At 34.6% G+C, this 17406-nt stretch overlaps 1 protein-coding gene across 4 annotated transcripts in view; it reads left to right on the forward strand.

Annotated features, from left to right (window-relative positions):
- Positions 1 to 17406, forward strand: part of LOC145691099 (uncharacterized) — a 61610-nt gene that overhangs the window by 25817 nt on the left and 18387 nt on the right. The window lies entirely within an intron of this gene.

The raw sequence follows: 17406 nt of genomic DNA on the forward strand, positions 1-17406 counted from the left end.
AGTGTATGTGAATAATAAATGTTCAAATATTAAGTGGACGTTCTATATGTTGGATGTATCTACAATAATACTGTAAAAGTGATAGTGTGTATGCCGATATTTGTTGATATAAATAGTCATCGATTTGTGTCGGTGTATTGCTACGTCCAATGGTATACGTAAAGAAATTTATATAAAGGCTTTCGATAGTAAGAGTACGGGATATAAGATAATGTATCGAGTGGATTACTACATTTTTTAATATTTACATTATTGTTGTATAAGTGAAGGTATTCAAATCAATAGTAACTCATATCGGGTTTTCTAAAAATGGCGCCCACGGACCACAGTATACTATTCTACAGGTCACAATATAGCAGAAATGCAATATGGTGAATTGCCTTCCTCGGCCTTTTTCAGCCGCTATGGAGAACTAAACTTTTTCTATATGGTAACATAATTAAAACACTACACTGGTAAACAAGATTGTTTTATACATTCAATTAAAAACTACATGATACGCCTTGACCTTCTAACTAAGATCCACATTATGTTGATTGGGCACCGTCAAAGAAAGCTTGAACAAGACCATTAAATACCTCAAATTTACACATTTAAAGAAATATTGTTTACAAGAGTCGCGAATGAACTTGAAACAACGTTCAAACTACCATAGATGTATTAAATTACGTTTTATGTAGTTGTTAATAGGTGGCAGTCCAAAACAATTGATCGGAAGTATGAAAACAAATAAAAGCGAAACTGCGTACTGATCTACTTCAGACCTACGCATGAATATGTATATTAGTATTTCTCAACTTTCTCCAGGCATTTGAAGTTTAATAGATTATATTAAATAATTTAGGAAACAGAAAATTGATCTTGTATTAACGCCATCGAATTTTCAGTAAGTATTTTGTACCTTTTACATTAAATACGAGTTTGGTTAGCTTAGGTTAAAAGAATAAAGTGCTGCTTAGGCATAAAAATCGTTACCTGTACTAAGCTTTTTTAAAAATCTGATTATCCATATAACGTACTGATGACAGAATTACACTCAAGAAAAAATCGAACTGTTTCTCCTAATTTTGTATAATAGATGGCAATGACTGTCTTTTCATGTTATTTATGCTATGGCATCGGAGACTGTTTAACAAAGGATAAAAACAGGAAACCAAACGAAACAATGATAATACTTTTTCAGCTAATGGACTTACCGCCCATATCTGCATCAGACTTTTTACACAAACTTATCCCATATTTGGTACTGGTTTAGAATAACCCGTCAAACAAATAGCAATTTTACTGTTAAAATTTGTGAGTGCATATGAAAGAGGATTGTCTGGGACAAGGATTTCCACTGTCGGAACATGCTTGTATAATGTAGGAAACATTTCCACAGTTGGAACATGCTTGTATAATGTAGGAAACAAGTATTTTATGTTTGGAAGTTAAATGTTACCAGTATCAAATCATTACAAGGGCTATAGTTGAATTCAAATGAGTGAATGTTAGTCAAAGGATTGTTTCACTATTGTTATTTATGCATTATTCTTATTCTTGTGTTTCCTGCACTATAACCTCCATCAATGACGCGCCTGCTCCCTATGGACGTATTCTTGCGTGGGCCCTGTTCTACCCTCCTGCCCTGATACTGTTAAATATCATTCTCGATATTAGTTTTTTTCCATTTCGTATATGTAGCATAAGTTTGAATGTGCTTTTTTACTTTACGGGAAATACCTCATAAAATTAATTACGTGCATATGAACGCAACTCCTACCTTAAGAAATAACTTCTAAAACACTACGTGTAAATTTCGTGATAGAAGAATTGCATATATTATAACAGCATAGCATGTCATCTCCAGGCAGTGTTTCTTCCAGATTTGTTTTTTGGGGGCACTAATCCCCAGAGCTCTGACAGTCCCCACGCAGCAAAACAAATTAATACGTTTATTATATAATAAAAATAGAATAGTACCAGCAGTGCCCCTGGCGGAAAACTGAGTGCCCCCCCACGGAACATTATTTCAGAAAGAAACACTGTTTCCAGGGTACCTCAATTTGCGGGCATATTATCAATCTGTACGTAATTATTTATTATAATCCCAGATTAACAACAGTACAAAACGTCTTATTGAAGCAAGAAAAGTGATATATATATTATTTGATTGGCTCTTCTTTCTTAATCTACACCCGATATTTTTGTATATTAAGTTCTCAAATTAGTATTATTATACTTATCAATTAACCCTTTTCTTGGCAAGGAGACTTGTGTTGCTCAGAAAAATATTGGATGCGACTTCCGTGCCATTATAAAATAATAGAGAATTGCACATGTTAGTTAAATGTTTTATTTAGACAAGGCTGTGATGTAATGTATCCCATAGGATACATTGCCAAATAGGTATTCAAAGAACGAAATATGTTCCAAAAAATTATGTATACCAAAGGATACATTGTCAAGAAAAGGGTTAATCAAAATTTAACATAGTTATAAGGATGCAAACACTGTAAGTACCTACAGTAAATCGTTTATATTATCAACAATAATATTAACAATATCTTCCAGTGCGAATATTTGCTTTTTTTTTTGTTATTATAATGCATACGTTCAATATCAGATAATTGTGGAAAAGAGTAATAAAAAGATATTTATTGAACAACTGCTGCTCTGTCTCACGACGCCATCATAGTTGTTTTGTATTTTCGTGGAATCATCTCGGGCGCTGATTGGCTTTTGAATGCACTTGAATTATATTGCTTAGAACATGACTGAAACGAAATCTCTTGAACGAAACTATTGAATTCAAGACAAAAATGACGTCTTTTTCATCAAATACTCTTGAATGGTCTTGAACAAGAGTCTTGTTCAAGCTTTCTTGGATCGTCTACAAGCAGTATTAGAGATACACAATATCTGTATACAATGCAACTATACCAATATATTAGCCACAAAATCTACCTGCTTCCTCATTGGTCGGAACAAATAGCCAGTTAACGACGCCCGTTGAAGACATAGACACCCAAAAATATGAATACTCAACAAATAAGAGAACACTTCAAAATAACAAGAAAAATATCATGAATCAGCATTAACGTATAATTCCCTGTATTTGTCAGGGTGGTAAAATGAATAATGATGAAGGGTGGTATGATGGCAAGGTTAAATAATTAATAGATGGTCAGTATGAATTAGTGGATAAGAAGAAAGAAGAGATCATACAAGAAATAAAGGAAGAAGAATGGGGTCAAAAAGTGGGTAAATGAATAAAGGAGAATACCAGTGTTAAAAGGTTTTGCAAAGATTCACTGAAAGGATGTGAAATTAAGACCAGTGATGGATTGTAAGAATAATTAATTTGAACCATTGGAGACTGATTTAATACCAGTTTTAAAGTGGATAAGAGACAGGACTCATTGGTAGTTAAGGAATATAGTGAGGTAATAGACTACATAACTAATGCTGTAATTGAAAACAATTGTATTTTGTTTAGTCTGGATGTCCATGGGGGAAGAAAGTATGAAAAATTTAAACGGGAGAACATAAGAAAAGATCTCAACTTATGGGATTTTAGTTTTTGTAAACTGAAGAGTGACATATAAAGAATTAAGGAAGGTTTGAGTATAGGGTCTAAGGTAAGCCCTGTGTTATCAGATATCATTATGGAAGAAGAAGGTAATGGAGAAGGGAAGATCAGGTATTTGTGTAGGTGTGTTGGTGACTGTTTTGGGATTTGGGAAGAGTCTAAAGAAGAGATATTGGATTTTGTAAAAATCATTTGAGGATTAGGAAAAACGCATAGAGTTAGTGCTTGAGATAAAGAAGTAATGTATTCTTTGTTATCTGGATGACTAAAGAAGGGAGGAGAATTAGAACACAATGGTACCAGAAAGAATTCAATGCGGTTATTTATTGTAATAAAAAAACTAGTGTGGACAAAAGCAAAAAATCTAATTTTATAAGAATTATGATGACACGAATTACCAACGTTAGTAACAAAAATGTAGAGGACAACATTGAAAAGTTTGGAAAGCAGTTATATGAGAATGGGTATAAAGATATTTTTAAAGCTTCTGTGGGTTTCGCGAAAGATAAAAAATGGGAGGAAGTTAAAGAAGTAATATGGAATGGTATTATTGAGTTAGAGTAGGAAACAGAAGTTCTTAAAATGATGCTAAGAAAGCAGGGTGTGAGAACGTACAGAAAAGGCAGTAGAAGGTTGTTAGAGTTAGTGAGAAGTAAGGGAAAAGATTCAAAGCAAAAGGAGAAGAAAGGTCTTATATACTGTATAAAATGTTTAGATTGTGATATGAAATCTATTGGAGAAAGGGGTAAATTTTTGAATGAAAGAGTTAAACAACATAAGAGTGATAACATAAAAGTGATGTAAATATAGTAGAGAAATTAATGCTATATACAAACATGTCAATAGGACATAAGGTGTACTAGGAGAAGGTTATTATCTTAGAATATGAAAAAAGTATGTTTCCGAGGAAGTGGAAGGAGGCACGGCGGGTAGAAAAAAGAGATAAGTACTTAATGAACTGGAGTAAAGGCTTGAGTGTTAATACAGAATGGAAAACGCTCATTCACAAATGCAGGGGATTGTGTGTTATTGTTGATTCATAATGTTTTTCTTATTATTTTGAAAGGTTCTCTTATTGGTCGAGTCATCATATATTTGGGCGTCTGTGATTGACTTAAGCTATCTTCAACGGGCGTCGTTATTTTCTATTTGTCCAGACCAATGAAGGAGCAGGAAGGTTTTTCTGGCTTGTATATTAGTATGGTTGCACTGTATACAGATTTAGTGTATGTCTGATGAGGATCTTGATTAGAAGATCGAGACGTAACATGTAAAGTATTTGTTTTTATGAATAATATAGTCTTGTTTAGCATTGCAGTGTTTTACTTATGTTGTTATTTGCAAGACGTGCAATAATGGTGTGTTGTCAGATGGCAACAATAGCAGTTAATCTACGAATCCTTCACGTTGTTACATCGATTATCGGCAGATGGAGTTATAGATGATAGGTGCAGAGTAATAGAAATCACATAATATATGTCATAGCAGTAATATTGAGAGTATCTGGGAATTATATCGAATATGCTAAATGGCTAATCTTCCGTTTCAGCGTTCTTCATTGGTAAGTCCGTTCTCGATTGCAGAATAGGTTGTTATTGGTTGTACTTTTCTTTAGTCCAATGGACATTGATAATAACTCCATCTCTTAGTATCGGTGGCATTATATCATGGTCTAAGAAAAGGCACAACTGGAGTCATTTATGTGTGTGTGTGCGTGTGTTACACAACTTACGCAGCGGATTGATACAAAAGGAAGTATCTTCTTGATAACTTGTTTAACATCATAACAGTGAAATTTATTTTTAAATACTTGTACTAGTGAAATACTTGTCTTGTTAAGTATCATTGTAGAAATTGAAGAAAACATTTTTTAAATAATTTCTGCATTACAAGTATTACGAGGATAGTACTTTGTGTGAAACAGAACCAAAAAATGCCAATCCTCAGAAATATATCGATGCAGAGGCGGCGGTTTTGTAAATCAGTAGAGGCCCTTTAATTAACATTCAAGATCAAGAATCTCAGCTTGGGGTGCAGATAACACTCAGACTTATTGGAGAATCCTTTTCCGGACAATTCTGGAAATTGGTGCCCCTAAAATTGCAATTTTAAGTATTTTTGAATGAATAGATTTTTTCGTGTTTTTTCTTTTTTGTCATAGTGGAAAATATATATTCTTGGATGAGAGTATAGCGGCTTACCTAATGATGCTTTAAGATTCTAACCCCCGTCTTTACAAGAAACAGACATCAATGTGTCATCCGGACATCCGCATCAAACGTAGTCCATTCGATAAACATAACAAACATATGTTCATGCACAAAAGAGTAGGTGCAATGGACAAGGGAGTAAGTACCTGAGGCCCAATAACCCTTTTATTATAAAGAAAATCGTAGACTTGCAGTGAAATAGATATTGCATCAACTCTCTTCATTCCAGAGTCATGGTTTATAGTTCATTCTCTTCAGCACGAAACTAGCTTTCCAGAGGTGCTGTGTAACATACTTGAAAAGATGAAATTGAATGTCGAAAAAATTCCCTCCACAATTCTTTATCAATTTTGGACTCCTCTGGAGTGGCCCCGGGTAAAAGCACACAAACCAAATGTATCTCGAAAAATTATATAGGGAATAAGAAATGTGTGTAGCAAGTTTTGTTTTGATAGACGGAACACATATGAGGAAAAAGCTTTATAGGCCTATATCAATACACGCTTTTCTTTCATACTTATTCTGCCTATCAATACAAAACTTTTTATGGCAAATTTTACTTTGGAAGGGGGTGATGCAGTGAAAATTATAAATAAATATAAACTCTATAAAAGAATTGAATGTTCATAGCTTCAATACACATTCGTTTACAAACTTTAGTTAATAAGGCAATAATTCTCTAAAGGATACATATACTGGATATAGTAAGTGGAGATATAGTAACAAGCATTAAAGTGTAGTAAGTTATAGTATATTGCCTTCTGACGAAGAGCGTACATAGAAAAAAAAGCCCACAGATGGTACTATAAAATGCACATTATAACAAATATCCCGTTCGACAGGATTTAGCTGGATTGTGTATAATCAGGATGTAAGTTTTTTTCCCCTGTCGTTTCAAATTTTTATACTGTAGCTAAGTCTTATAGGTTTAACTTCATTATATGTCCAATTGTCTCGAGATGCTGCGTTAATGTCAAAAAATTTTGTGACTCATACAAAATTTTTAACTCTTCCGGCTTTAGTAGAGAGGTTGCTTTTAACTGATGAGTAGCTACTGTAGTTTCCAAACATATTGGTTTATGCTTGTACCCATCATCGCTTCGCGCCTGCTCCCTACGGGACCAGCCCCGCAAGTTTCGTCCAGCCTTAAGAGAAATATGTACTATTATTGTACAGTTGGTGCATGTTTTACGCATCAATAATATTTTCAAAGTATATCAGTTGGCAAGCATATTGATCTATACGATTATTTGGACATGCATCAAGATAATAACACTCTATATTAGAATAAAATATTATTTTAAGAAATGAAAATGAAACGCAATAATACACTATGCGATCAAAAGTATCCGGACACCCCCAAAACATACGTTTTTCATATTAGGTGCATTGTGGTGCCACCTACTGCCAGATACTCATTATCAGCGACCTCAGTAATCATTAGACATTGTGAGAAGTCAGAATAGGGCACTCCGCGGAACTCACGGACTTCGAATGTGGTCAGGGGATTGGGTGTCACTTGTGTCAGAAGTCTGTACGCGAAATTTCCACGCTCCTAAACATCCCTATAAGTTCACTGTTTCTGATGTGATAGTGAAGTGGAAACGTGAAGGGACACGTAAGCACAAAAGCGTACAGGCCAACCTCGTCTGTTGACTGACAGAGACTGCCGGCAGTTGAAGAGGGTCGTAAAATTTAATAGGCAGACATCTATCCGGACATCACACAGGAATTCCAAACTGCATCAGGATCTACTCCAAGTACTATGACAGGCGTGAGGTGAGAAAACTTGGATTTCAACGTCGAGCGGCTGCTCATAAGCCACATATCACGCAGGTAAATGCCAAACGACGTCTCGCTTCATGTAAAGAGCGTAAACATTGGACGATTGAACAGTGGAAAAACGTTGTGTGGAGTGACGAATCACGGTACACAATGTAGCGATCCGCTGGCAGGGTGTGGATATGGCGAATGCCCGGCGAACGTCATCTGTCAGCATGTGTAGTGCCAACAGTAAAATTCCGAGGTGGTGGTGTTATGGTGTGGTCATGTTTCTCTTGGAGGGGGTTTGCACCCCTTGTTGTTTTGTGTGGCACTCTCACAGCGCAGGTCTACATTGATGTTTTAAACTCCTTCTTGCTTCCCACTTTTGAAGAGCAATTCGGGGATGGCGATTGCATCTTTCAACACTATCGAGCATGTGTTCATATTGCATGGCCTGTAGCGGAGTGGTTACACGACCATAACATCCCTGTAATGGACTGGCCTGCACAGAGTTCTGACTTGAATCCTATAGAACACCTTTGTGATGTTTTGGAACGCCGACTTCGTGCCAGGCCTCACCGACCTACATCGATACCTCCCCTCAGTTCGGCACTCCGTGAGAAATAGGCTGGCATTCCCCAAGAAAACTTCCAGCACCTGATTGAAAGTATGCCTGCGAGAGTGGAAGCTGTCATCAAGGCTACAGGTGGACCAACACCATATTGAATTCCAGCAGTACTAATGGAGGGCACCACGAACTTGTATGTCATTTTCAGCCAGGTGTCCGCATACTTTTGATCACATAGTGTATCATAAAGTGGATGACAGCTTGTAGAACCAGGGAGGATTGATTTAAACAAGTCTGATTTAAATTACCTTATTTTTAAATAAAAATCGATAATTTAAATCAAATTCCGAAATAAATTAATTGAAAATGAAAATAAGTAAAATCTCATTTCTGTTCTGTTACTTCGATTATGTAAGTTAATAATCATATTACAATAAGACTCAAATATACAGTATGTAGAGTATAGTATGAAAACAAGTGTCATGCAGTGGATGATGAGGGAAAATCCCGTTTTGAACTTGGAACGGAGCAATCCTGCTTTCTTCTCTTGGTAACATTGGGTTTGGGTTTATAAATCGTTAACTATTCCAACGGGGAAATAACCATGGACATTTAAGACGAAAATTCTTTTGTGTGCGTGTCTGTTTGTTTCTTCCCAGATAATAGGGCATATTTAGAGTGTTCCTATCCCCTCTTCGAATTTTTTTAGACCTTGTAACTTTAGGCGAAATTTATGTATTTTATGCCGCAAGCTAGTTCCGATTTTTTAAAAATAGACCCTTGGCAAATATCAATAACGTTTGTGAAAAAAGTGTCATTTTGATAAACGTTGCTGTAGTTTTTCCTTAAGAGTCTTCCTACTCAGAAAATTTGTCTTCCTACTCTCAGAAAAACATGTATGCTCTCATTCCTTCCTGTTAATTAACAAAGTGAAATATTGTCATAATTTTTGGATATGTTATAGACTTGGGATTATACTATGTAGCTTCAGGGTCCCTTTCTCAAAAACCTAATATATTTTATTAGATCTATGATGAAAGTTACGGTAATTTTGTGAATCAATAAAAGTTTAAAAAACACGACATTTGAAATTTTAACGGTTGTTCTCCTTAAATCAATATTTTAATTTAGTTGTTTCAAATGTGTCGTAATACATATATTAAACGTAAGAAGGCGTCATTTATGAACTATTATGCATTGACTAAATTCGATATTTGAATACTTTTTCTCTTTCTAAGTGGACATAATGCTCCTTCAACTGCTAGGTGTCACTACATGTATTTTCCCTTCTTCCCCTTTCTTTTTGGCAATAGCTGAAGTCGGGGAAGGGTGGGTGCGTGGGGACTTCTGTTGAAAGAAAAACGACAAGGAATGTATGTGAGTAGAAATTCCAGCTTCATTTTCGGAACATAGAAAATTCTGACTAGTCTTGGTTTTTAAATTTTTCCTATTTCATACGTAAACGGCAATCATCCGTAAGGAATGTCGTATTTGATAAAACCAAAGATTCACACTTTTTCATTTTATTTTATTTATTTATTCTACAAATTTCCTTTGTAATAGGAAAATAATTAACATGTTATAACGGCAACATTTAGTATGCCAAAATATCAATTATTTTCATGCATTTGTGTCGGAGAGTAAGGCAACCGATTTTCCCTATACCTTATAATGGCCTTGGTACAGTCTTAATGCAGGCTCTCTAGATCTGATTCCATTTCGTCTGATTTCACCTAGCTTCGTAAGTGTTCTCAACATGCGGGGTCAACAAGGGCGCCGATCCTATGGGGCCAAGAGGGCACGAGCTCCCTAAAGCTCATGTGGGCCCCCTCACATTGTATTTATAATTATACAATATTTGTTATAGTTTGAATGCAATTTGCCTTAAAATCCTCATATATTCCTTTTGCATCTGGATGGGCCCCCCAAATTTACAGAGAATCGGCGCCCTTGGGGGTCAACACCAACATTTTTAATTATTCTTGTTGGAATCGAATCCGGAACCACGCTCTCATCACGTAGGATAATATCCGGATGAAGGAAATGGTTTTAAGAAGCTCATATAGGAGGGAGGCATATTAGTCTCTTCTGCTCATTGAGATGATCATCCGCGCAGTGACTTTACCTTTGAAATGTATTCCTTCTTAAAATGTTTCCTTCTAATTTTCTTACGTTGTTTCGGGGGACACGGTGGCTCAGAAGTAAAGCGCTTACCTCTGGTGGGGATGGGGTTCTTGGTTTGATCCCCGGACAAGTAAATTTGTGGTGGACATCATGTCCATGTTTTTTTCGGGGTACTTCCGTTTCCTCCCAATTTCATCGTACCAATTCTTCCATCATCATTCACTTGATTTAATCATTGTCTCCCATAGCCTAACGGGCATAATCATGGGACGTTGAAAAATATTTCATTTTTCTTATGTCGTCAGATTTTGACAAAGGGAATTTGAAAATATCCTGCATCTGACATATATTTTCTTTTAGATAAACTTTTAAAACTTCTATCTTTCTACTCGATCAACATTTGTGTGTGTCCGCTCAACCCCGTAAACCTTATCCAATTGTACAGTAAAAGCTCCTTATTCGCGCTTCCTTCATTCGCGTTTTCACTATTCGCGGATAAAAAAAAATGCGACCCAATTCTTATATTCCCGGCTAAAGATTTCTTTATTCGCGGATCTAATCAGTACGTACATACATAATAATAAAAAGGATTCCAATGGGTATCCAACCCAATATCCTTTGTAAACGCCGTCAAATGGATTAATAAAATGTAAAATAGAACTTATTACAACTTTCCCTAAAGTATGTTGTTAAATGATATCGCCGATGTATTGGTTCGGACTTCGACATAAGCCGTCTTCGCCGCGATCGGTGTTTTTGAGAATGTAAACGAACAGAATGAAAGCAACCTTATTACTCAATGAATAAAGTATATTTCTAAATGCCGCCACATTATTAGACGTTCCGTCCTTTGGTAAGAGCCGCTTTGCGTGTTTTATTGTTTCGTCTTTCCATTCGTTACAAAAATAGTGATCTAGTAACACGTCTCTACCACTGTCTTCCTAATTTATACAGTAATGTCAACTAAAAAAAAATGAGAAACGTGTTTCGACACGAAAAAAATCTGTGTTACCGCTTAAAGTGAAAATAGAAATGCTTGATCGTTTACGCCTTGGAGAGTCGCCTGCACCCATATCACGCTCATTCAATGTCAACGAATCAACTGTACTATCGATAAAAAAAAACCGAAGATAAAATAAGGTCGTCTCTAGCTTCAACTTCACTGTCAGCGAAAATTGTTCGTAATCCAGCAATACAAAAAATGGAAGTGGCGTTGTCATTATGGATCGAAGACCGCAACCAGAAAAGGGTGCCCCTGAGTGGTCCTCCGGGAGAAAGTAAAGCGTCTTTACGCTCATTTTAAAGAACCTGATGGTAGTTGTAGTGGTGAATGTACAGATAGAGGATTTCAAGCATCGGAAGGTTGGTTCAACAAATTTAAGGTGGGACAATCATTGCATAATATTGAAATCGTTGGAGAAGCTGCATCTACAGACACTGCTGCAGCAGAACGATATCCAGAAGAATTTGCAAACTTAGTAGCTGATGGAGGATACAAACCTTAGCAAGTATTTAATGCAGACGAAACTACACTGTTTTGGAAGAGAATGCCAAACAAAACATTCATTTCTAAAAGCGGAAAGTCTGCTCCTGGATTTAAGGCAGCAAAGGATAGAGTTACGCTGCTGCTATGTTCTAATGCATCTGGAGATTGTGTCATTAAACCACTGATGCTTTACAGATCGTTAAATCCTCGGGCTTTAAAAAATCTAAACAAGGACGACCTGCCAGTGTTTTGGCGTGCTAATAAGAAAGCGTGTGTTACAAGCGCTATTTTTTGTGACTGGTTCCGGAATTCTTTTGTGTCTGAAGTTGAAACTTATTTTAAAAAACAGAATTTAGACTTTAAAGCAGTTCTTGTTTTGAACAATGCACCAGGTCATCCTGGCGAACTTGAAACTATGCATCCAAATATAAAAGTGACATTTTTACCTCCCAACACGACGGCTTTGCTTCAACATGGACCAAGGAATAATCCAGCTCTATTACATTAGACGAACCTTCAAAATCGTATTGTATAATATGGAATGTAATCCTGATATGAATGTTATGGAATGCTGGAAGAAATTTGACATAGCAAAATGCATCGTAAACATAAAAGAAGTATTGGAAGAACTGAAGCCACACACATTGAAGTCATGCTGGAAAAAACTGTAGCCTGCTCTGACTGCGGAAAATGACGAAGAATGTGTGCAAATTAAAACTTTGACTGCAAACATAGCCGAAATTGCGAGTGGAATAGGACGAGATTGGTTCGAACAGATAGAATCAAGTGACATTCATGAATTGCTTGAATCGCAAGATGAAGATTTGACTGAAACCGACTTGGAGGAAATGTTAAATTCACAGCCCATTGAAGAAGGGGCTTCAACAAGCACTGGAAACATGACATTTAATTTGAAAAATCTTAGTGAAGGTTTAAGAATGGCAAATGAGCTTTTCTGATTTCTTTATGAAAATTGATCCGTCTATGGAACGAAGTGTTATTTTTAAGAGGCAAATTGCTAATGCCACTGCTGAATATCAGTCTGAATTGAAGCAGCTTTTAAAAACTGCCAAGCAAGAAAAAATACAAAATTCTTCAAACCATTGCCTAAGCCTGAAGATAATTAGTCAATATGGTCAAAAACTTCAATTACAGTAAATTGATTTTTTATATATGTATTTGTTTTTTTTTTATTTTGTCATCTAGGAACGTATCCCCTATAATCCTATATAAATTACCATTACGTATTCACGGTTTCTGTATTCGCGGCATATTTATAGAACATATACCCCGCGAATAAAGAGCTTTTACTGTATAGTAACATTTTGTACCTTCCTCCAACCTTCCGAAATAAACCAGTTTTATGCATTACATTGCCCGGTAATAAGGTTTTTTTTTTTAAAAAAAAAGGTAAAATTCACTCCAAGTTGCAAGGTTGCACACATACAAAATTATTTTCTGGTATAATATATTTAAAAATTATTAGATTTTGATAAAACCTTGTATGTAGATCTGAGTATTTTAGGGTGTCAATATAATTCCCATCTGTTATGGCTAAAATCGGCCATTGCAAATACAAGAAGATGAAAGTGGGTAATCTCCCCGCAAATTTCGAAGCTTCCTCATTTAAATTACTGTATGTAGTAAAAATTTCTGCGACGTCAACTTTTGCCAAATTCTTCTAATTATGAAAAATGATATAGGATTGTGTTCTGATGCAGGATGGCGTGTATTTTCTTTGATGCTTACCAATCATCTCACTCCTTTGATGCTTACCAATCATCCAAAACGGTATGCGTGTCACGGTACGCCAAAATTATGGAAGATTCTAAGATCTAAATTTATTCAATCTCATTAATTGGTTTCAGAAGGAAATAGTAAAATGTTTGTTTATAATTTAAATTGTTGTAATTAGGTTGCAGACATATTATATCATCATATTACGCATTGTTGATGCTTGTTGTTTTCTTCAAGGAATAGACACGAGTCTGCAGTGTCATAAGAATAACAAAACAAATACGAAACAAATAAATGTAAAACGTTGTAGAATTTTACGTCAACATGTACACATTATCAAAATTAGGTAAAAGTGTGAATTTCGCAGACATAAGCTGTCTGGAGAATTTGGTTAATGAGAGAAAATGCAGAAATTGTGATTCAGCACAATTTCGGCTCAGAGATGTAAGAGTTTCAGAATTTGTAATCAAGGAACAACAAATTCGTCATCGTGAACACGAAGATAAAAAGCTAATGTTTGACTGAATTTGGATGAGTCTCAGGAAGTCTATAGGATCAGTCGGCGGAGTTCCATTTGGATGAGTCTCCAAGGATTGTTCGCAGTAGAATTGCTATTGGGAATTAGCTGTTAACAACTACAGTTCCAGTGGACATCCATCCACTGTGAGGAAGTTAGAAGACGAACTTCGTAGCCAGAAGTTCGAATCCAGTTCATCGAGGTATGTTATAATACATCTCTGATATTCTAACGTTGACCAATTCACCAACAGGTATATGAAATGTGAATTAGTAGTTTTACCTAATATCTTACATCACAACATCCTATTAAACTCTACTTTAAAAGATCACTTAATAAATGAATAGTCTAAAGTTAAACAGTCTCAGTTATAAGTAATTAATTCACCTTTCGCATGTTGTTCTATAAAAATCCTACGCAGTAGGTTGGTGGAGATAGAAGTGTTAATGTATTCCTATCTACTCCAGATAGTAGGTAGAAGCAACTAATACTGTGTCATTAAGTTGTACATCCCTGCATATTAGCCCCAAAGCACAGTATTGTTGTCATGGTGCAGATGCTTAGGAGTTCGATTCCCGGTAATAGTAATTACCTGTCGCAAGCCAAGAGTAATTTGAAAGAGTAATAACATGCGTTAGGTTTGATTAGCCATCAGGATTAGGATAAGAATCGAACCAACGGATTCGATTCCCGTTACGATATTAAGGGATATAGTATAGTCACTAGGCGATAAGCATGGCTATAGGCCATAAGGGTAATTTAACCCACACCACCCGCCCTCACTGGGTGCTAAAATTAAGCTTAATATTTGTAGAAATGTCGTTTTCAAGGCAACAGTGTTGTCATCATTGTTATTCATCCAGCGACATGCTTGGATGCTACGATAAGTATTCATACTTAGACATGTAAATAGAGAAATAGATAGCTAATTTAATAGAAAAATAGATTACTAGATAGTTTATTATGGATATGACAGTCAAGATTTTGATTAATCTTGAAGAATTTTTATTATAACAGGAAGTGACAATTATTAATTATTAATTATTAAGTATTATTATGATTATTATATTATTAAACTTATGATTATATTTTATTAATGTTAATAAGAAAAAAAGATGCTAGCTAAATAAATAAGTTAATGAGTAAGCAAAGAATATATATATACTAGTTGAAATATAGAGAGCTCTAGCTATAGCTATAAGGAATAAAGAAGCTTACTATAAGATATTTTAGGGGAAATAGGACTTTGCTATATGCAGTCAGCTAAGAAACCCTTAATAGATACAGAACATTAAGAGACGAGTTAAAGTATCATGTTTATTAAACTGATCGGAGATATCGTTTCAAAGCTTAGGCCATTTGGCAAAATGAATTAATTAAGTATTATATAGCATTATTAACATTACATTATTATTAAGATTATTATTATATTATATTATTAATTATTATTATATTATTGATTAAACCAGAAAGTGACAACAACTTGGATAGTTTTTATGTTGCAAGGCCAGGGACTAAAAACGTTTAAGTTAAGAACTAAGAATAGACGATTATGGAGTACAATAAATGTACTATGGATTATCGATACAACATCTAGATATATCAATTTTATTAAGTTTATACCCGATTTTGACAAATTAAATAGATAAATACATAATAAAATAAATTTGAGTATGGAGAAGAATGGAGATTTAAATTAAATATTTTTTTAAATAAATAAATAAATAGTAGTAACGAAAGTTAAATAAATAAATGAAGTAACTGTATGCAAAATGTTATTTATAGATGTCTTGCGAGTATGGCCGCAAGTAATCATCCAAAGCCTATTCCCAGATTCATGGAAATATGAGTCTGCATCAGTAAAAATCCCGAATCTGTAAATATGTTTTGTGTACAGTGAATTGTAATAAAATAAGTGATCTAATAATAAGTTTAATAAGAAAATAGGTTACGGGAAACTTAAATAATAATAGGAATAAAAATATTTTTTTAAATAAGACATTTGTAGTATTATAAATAGAGTTTAAATTTAATGAATAATATCAACTAATAGAAATAATAAAAATTAGGGTACTTACCATTAAAAAGTAGAGATGATGTATATATGAGTAAAGGATGTGAAAAAAAATATAACACTGTCACACACGTAAAGTAATCACACATCACGAATTTGAAAAATGCACACTTAATTAAAAAAAAGTAATAATATTCACAATCACATTTGGTTCACATTTGGACTGTGAATTGGTTAATTCAGATATCGAGGTGGTATTATTTCATGCAGTAAAACTGTAAGAGTGAATGGACGAAGAGTGGACGTGGATCGTTATGTGTTGGAAGGACGTTTTACACGTTGAGCGGATACATAATCTGGTCAAGGTTAAACGGAAGTCAGGAAAGGAGAAGAAGAAAGATGAAGTTTTGCTAAGATCATCACTTTAACATAAAAGCGTTGACGCAGAGTTGACATTGAGTTGCCAACTATGTTGATCAATTTGGGTCAAGTTTGCTGAAACAATAATGCTGTTTTTGTTAGTGTATTAGGGTTTTGGTGAATTTAAGATGAAAAATCATAGTGAAAGTGCATAAAAATATACTATTGTGTGTGTGTATATATAAATTAAATATCAATATATCAGTTTCAATTTCCCTAAGAAAGGACTTAGGTTGGAAACATTCGTTAGTGTGTTGACGACAGACAAGTTTCAAGTAGTGTTGAGTTTCTACAACAGATGGCAGATACATGCAGTATACTGTTATCAAACATATGTGGATTTATAAGTAGAAAAGAATTAATTGAACTTTTGAAAAAAAAAGAAAATTCGTGAGAATTAATAATCATTAATTTTTGTTTGTTTTTCTCAACAGTATAATTTTGGCTTTCAATTTAAAAGAATTATTTTGTAATTTGCACATGAATTAATAATTTTGAAATTTTATATACAGTGAGTTCTCCGAAAGCCGATCTTTTTCAAAGATCTAGTCGTCATCGGAGATGCCTCAGTTTAAAGTGGGGGCGTGTCACGGTATGCGTGTCACGGTACGCCAAAATTATGGAAGATTCTAAGATCTAAATTTATTCAATCTCATTAATTGGTTTCAGAAGGAAATAGTAAAATGTTTGTTTATAATTTAAATTGTTGTAATTAGGTTGCAGACATATTATATCATCATATTACGCATTGCTGATGCTTGTTGTTTTCTTCAAGGAATAGACACGAGTCTGCAGTGTCATAAGAATAACAAAAACAAATACGAAACAAATAAATGTAAAACGTTGTAGAAATTTATGTCAACATGTACACATTATCAGAATTAGGTAAAAGTGTGAATTTCGCAGACATAAGCTGTCTGGAGAATTTGGTTAATGAGAGAAAATGCAGAAATTGTGATTCAGCACAATTTCGGCTCAGAGATGTAAGAGTTTCA

The sequence above is a fragment of the Thermobia domestica genome, chromosome 7, assembly GCF_964235325.1.
Source record: "Thermobia domestica chromosome 7, izTheDome1.hap1.1, whole genome shotgun sequence".
NCBI lineage: Eukaryota > Metazoa > Arthropoda > Insecta > Zygentoma > Lepismatidae > Thermobia > Thermobia domestica.